This window comes from Mauremys mutica, chromosome 12 (assembly GCF_020497125.1).
Source record: "Mauremys mutica isolate MM-2020 ecotype Southern chromosome 12, ASM2049712v1, whole genome shotgun sequence".
NCBI lineage: Eukaryota > Metazoa > Chordata > Testudines > Geoemydidae > Mauremys > Mauremys mutica.
The window spans coordinates 11,627,664-11,633,337 of NC_059083.1; the positions used below are offsets into that span (position 1 = coordinate 11,627,664).

General features: G+C 47.2%; 1 long non-coding RNA gene across 1 annotated transcript; it reads left to right on the plus strand.

Annotated features, from left to right (window-relative positions):
• Window positions 1–520: 520 nt before the first annotated feature.
• Window positions 521–5,448, plus strand: LOC123345213. Its single transcript, XR_006572753.1, has 3 exons — window positions 521–536; window positions 2,398–2,440; window positions 5,091–5,448. It is a non-coding gene; the product is annotated as an uncharacterized LOC123345213 (long non-coding RNA).
• The last annotated feature ends 226 nt before the right edge of the window (window positions 5,449–5,674 follow it).

Here is a 5,674-nt window from a genome sequence, read left to right on the forward strand (position 1 = left end):
TTGAGAAGTGTCAACATCTGAGGAGTATCAGAGGGGTAGCCGTGTTAGTCTGGTTCTGTAGAAGCAGCAAAGAATCCTGTGGCACCTTATAGACTAACAGACGTTTTGCAGCATGAGTTTTCGTGTAGTGAAAATATGCTGTGCTGGCAAACCACACACATGTTTATTACATTTACTCCTGGCTTAAGGTAAAGCAATGCTCAGGTTATTGATTAAGCACAGACTAGGCAATAGCGCACGTAGCCCCTCCAATAGCTCACGTAGTCCCTTCACCAATTATGATATATTGCACAAAGGGAGATGGCTATGGGTGAACCAATCAATATGTTACAAGTAACTATGATCTCATGCTCTTTGTTCTAATTACTAATAAAAACCCAGCTCAAGAGAGCTCGGGACGCCTGCTTAACAAACCTCTTGACTCCGCGTCTCCTTGATCCCAACATCTGGTGACCCCGACGTGATTCACCAGATCCCGAGGACCCCTGCTCATCCGACTGGAATAGTCTAGGTGCACCCGCTGGAAACAGCCACTCGTGAGTATGGGGAGCGATTTATCAGTGCCACAAAAGGCTCATGCTAAGGAATTATTTAAGCTCATTGAGGGGAGCGGTTGCCCAGCGGTTACGCTGCGGCATGTAGAGGATTTTGTTAAGGAAATAGAATGCCAATGCCCCTGGTATCCGAAGAGGGGTCCCTGCAGCAAGCAGATTGGCAAAAGATAGGAACACAGCTCTTTGAGACACCGAGAGCAGCAGTACAGCACCTGCTCATGTGGCAGCGCTGTACTGAGGCAGTGGGAAAACTGGGGCCACAGGCGTCTCTCACTGCCGCCCCGCTTCTCGCGCTGACAACACCGCCTCCGTACCCGCGGGTGCTACCACCAGCGCCTGCGGTGTCGGATACGGGGCAGCGGCCCTCGGATCCCTCCGTTAATAAAGGAACTGATCAGCCTTGTTTCCGGGGGAATCGTGGGGGCTGCGTCCGGGCGGCGGTTGCGTTGGCGCGTGAGACGGGGGAATTGAGTTTGGAGGAAGAACATCAGTGGGAGGGAGAGTTGCCCATGCTAATGCCTATAGCGGCAGGAGTCGATGCACAGGGCAATGCCGCCAGAGAGTGGACGGCGCTACCGTATACAGTACTGAGGGAGGTGAGAAAAGCTATCACAGAGACAGGCATCAGGTCTAATTTCGTGGCAGGCATCTTAGAAGGAATTGGAAATGGCTACATTATGGCTCCACAAGATTGGAAAGACTTATTTCGTATGGTGCTGACCCCCGCCCAGTATATGGTGTGGGACAGTGAGTTTAGGTTAGCTGCTGTGGGATACTCAACCCCAGCTGCCACGCCTGACCAGATTTATGGAGCAGGCCAATTTAGCACTATAGAGGGACAGTTGGAGTTAGACCCAGATACATATATTCGTACTAAACTTAGTGTTATGAGAGCTTTCAGAAGGGTTCCCGTAAGTGGGAAACCGACTAGGTCTTTCACAGCCACCCGGCAGCAGCCTGCAGAGCCGTATCCGCAGTTCATAGATAGGCTCAAGGAAGCAGTACAGCGGCAGGTCGATAACGAGGAGGCACAGACAGAGCTTTTACGGCGACTGGCCTATGAGCAAGCTAATGCTGATTGCAAGAAGGTACTGCAATCTATAATACATCGCCCCTCATACACTTTAGCGGACATGATTCAGGCTTGCGCAGATGTCGGTAGTCAAACCCATGCTATGGCTCTTTTGGCGGGGGCTATAAGACAAGGTAATAAACCCACGGGAAATTGTTTTAATTGCAAAAAACCGGGACACTTTAAAAGCCAGTGTAGGGCACCCGGAGGGGGAGCACATAAAGGAAGACCCCAGGAAGGGGGTAGGCCCTCCAGAAAATGTCCTAAATGCAACAAGGGGTATCATTGGGCAAGTCAATGTCGATCAGGACTGGGGCAGGGAAACCAGTAATCGGGCCCTCCCCGGGCCCCGGAAAAACAATGGGGGCGGAAGAATTGACTAGAGCACAACCGGCAACGACTGGCAGTGCTGGAATAGACTTGTATAATCAAGAAGAAAAATCCTCATTCTTACCGGGGGAAGTTCTTTTAATGCCTACTCAATTAAAAGGGCCCCTTCCTGAAGGGACGGTGGGCATTATACTCCCTCGGTCATCAGCAAGCAAACAAGGAATTATGGTAGTTCCAGGAGTGATTGATGCTGATTATCAGGGAAAAATATATGTTCAGTATTGGAGTCACCTGCCTTTTACTTTAAGACGAGGGGACTCCTGGGCACAAATGATACTGTTGCCATATGAGCTCCCTGGAGAAAAATCACAGGTAACACGTACAGGAGGCTTTGGATCAACCCGTACTGAAGGCGACAGCGACTCTTCCTTTCACCCACAGGTGGCGGCGTTGGTACACCGAATATCCCTGCACAAACCTCAACGTAAGTATAACCTCCAAGGTAAGTGGCTGACCGGTTTGTTGGACACAGGGGCGGATGTCTCTGTCATAGCTGAAAAGGATTGGGAACCTAAATGGCCCTCTGAGATAGCCCCTGCGGTATTCGGGGTAGGAGGAAGCCAAGCATCTAAAAAGAGCTCTCAATGGTTACCGGTAAAATCCCAGGAACAAGGTCCCATAATAGCATATGTTCAACCCTGCATATTGCCTTTACAGTTTAACATTTGGGGAAGAGATTTGTTAGAACAGATAGGGGCGAAACTGATTTTGGAAGATGAGTAAGCCTCAGGCTCTTCCGTTACAGTGGAAAACTGATAAACCAGTCTGGGTAGAACAATGGCCATTACCTAAAGAAAAATTAGAAGCTTTGCAGCAATTAGTTGAGCAACAATTGAAAGATGAACACATTGAGCATACTACAAGCCCGTACAATACTCCTGTTTTTGTAATTAAGAAAAAATCAGGAAAATGGAGGCTCCTTCACGATTTGAGGGAAATTAATAAAATACTAGAACCAATGGGCCCCCTGCAGTGTGGCCTCCCCAATCCAAATTTAATCCCTTATGACTACCAGGTGGCAATAATTGATTTAAAGGATTGTTTCTTTACAATACCGTTACAGGAAAAGGATAGAAAGTATTTTGCATTCACAGTGCCAGTCCTGAACAATGCCCAACCCACAACACGTTATCATTGGAAAGTGTTACCCCAGGGCATGTTAAATAGCCCTACCATGTGTCAGTATTTTGTAAACACTGCTCTTCAACCTTTCAGAAATAAGTTCAAAAAGCTACTTGTATACCATTATATGGATGATATCTTAATAGCCGGTAGGCCCCTACCCACCACATGGAAAAGTGAGTTAACGGATATCTTAAGTCAATCGGGTCTGGTAGTAGCCCCGGAAAAAATACAGGAAGCCGAACCTTTTCAATATTTAGGTCATAAAATGCTTGCAGCATACTCCATGCCCATACTTCCAAAACTTACCTTGCCAAAAAAGTTAACATATGTAGTACTACAGCAAATTCTGGGATCCATAAATTGGATAAGACCGTATTACAAGATTCCCACTTCTATGCTAACTCCACTGTTTAATGCCCTAAAATTAGGAAAGCAACCGGGAGACATAATATCACTAACAAACGAACAACGGGAGGTAGTGCATAAGGTCAACGAAGCCATGGCAGAAAGGTGGGTAGATAGAGCAGTACCTGACGTGCCCCCGTCCTTAATCATTCTTGGGGACACTAAGCAATTCATGGGGGCATTACTTCAACATACAAGTGAGAGAGAATTTATCCTCGAGTGGATGTATTTACCACACACACACAAAAACACACTCGTCCCATTGTCTGGAATGTTTGCTCAATTAATCACTAAAGGACGCAATCGAGCACTAAACTTGTTTGCCATGGATTTAGTAAACATTATTATCCCCATCCCCATCGCCACCTGGGAAGTTGCATGTATGCACTCGGAGGAGGTGCAAATAGCCCTAGCCAATTATGTTGGGTCCGTAACTTACCATACTCCCAAGGATCCTCGTCTCCAAGTTGCTCAGCATATTCCACTGAAAGTATTCTACTTGGTATCTCCCGTTCCCATAACAGAAGCTCTTACCATTTTCACCGATGGTGGCCCCTCCAGAGGGTGGTTGCTTGGAAGAAAAATGACCAGTGGAAATCCCAGTTTACCTTACCGCAACGCTCTCCTCAGCGTGCGGAGCTAGCTGCGTTAATTCTTGCCTTTAACACATTTTCTGATCAACCAGTTAACCTCATAACAGACAGTTTGTATGCTGCCAATGTTGTTAGTAATATTGCTTCTAGTTGTGTTACTGCATCTTTGGATAATAATTTGCTTGGTTTATTTCTTTCCCTACAACTGATATTACGTCACCGACGACATCTATTTTTTATCGCACATGTTAGAAGTCATCAGCCTTTCCCCGGAGAAATCTCGCAAGGCAATGCCTATGCTGCTAACGCCTTAAAGGCTTTCCCCTGCTCTCCTATGGAAAGTCACTCCTTACATCACCAAAATGCTAGGGCATTGGCCAAGCAATTTTCCATACCACTATCTGATGCACAAGCGATTATTCAGCAGTGCCCTGAGTGTACTGGAAACCTCGCAGGACCCGCTATCGGGGTAAATCCTCGGGGGCTAGGTGCAAACCAATTGTGGCAAATGGACGTCACTCGGTTCCCACCATTAGCTCCCTGGTCCTATTTGCATGTAGTCATAGACACTTATTCTGGCTATATATGGGCAACGCCACAAAAAGGGGAAAAAGCCAAACACGTCTGTAATCACCTCATTCGTTCCTTTGCAGTGATGGGAAAGCCATCAGCTTTAAAAACTGACAACGGCCCAGCCTATTGCTCTTCAGCGATGGCAGCGTTCTGCACGCGATGGGGAATCACGCATACCTTTGGCATCCCATACAATTCCCAAGGACAAGCCATTGTAGAACGAGCTAATCGCACATTAAAAACTGCCCTCCTGCGGCAAAAACAGAAAGGGGGAATTGTCCCCGGCAGCCTGACAGAAAAGGAAGAATGGCTGGCTCAAGTACTGTTTACACTCAATCATTTAAATCTATTACCTTTCAATTCTCAATTTTTCACCAGGGCACAACGGCATTATCAGACGACCGAAGTTCTTCCTGCTCCAAAGGTAACCTATCGTCAGCTACCTGGCCCGGAGTGGAGCGGACCTGTGCCACTAATCACCTGGGGGCGCGGTTACGCAGCTGTATCAACACCAAGCGGCCCGCTCTGGGTACCTGCACGATACGTTCGACCATACAAGGATGGCGTGGCATCAGGGACTGAGCAACCCCATCCCTGACTTCAACATACACTTATATGATGAACAAGGAAAAGTAACAACGGGCCGAAAACGAGGGGGCCAGCGAAATGCACCTGCCACATGGGGCCAAGTAAAGAACCTAGCTAATCAGGCTGAACAACTGTTGGAAAAAACAGGACAAGAGAAAGCAGAGAACTATATGATGGCATTAATAGCCTCCTTAAATGCCAATTCTGTACTTTTGTTAACAATAATTATTTTCAGTTTAACTACTGTCCCTACGGAAGGGGACCGATAGTGACTGGGGGGGTTCATCTTAATATATGGGAGGTATTTGCAAAGACTTTAAACCAAAGTACCTTCTGCTTAACGGAGCAGAGGGCGGTGGGGGAGGTGCTAGGAT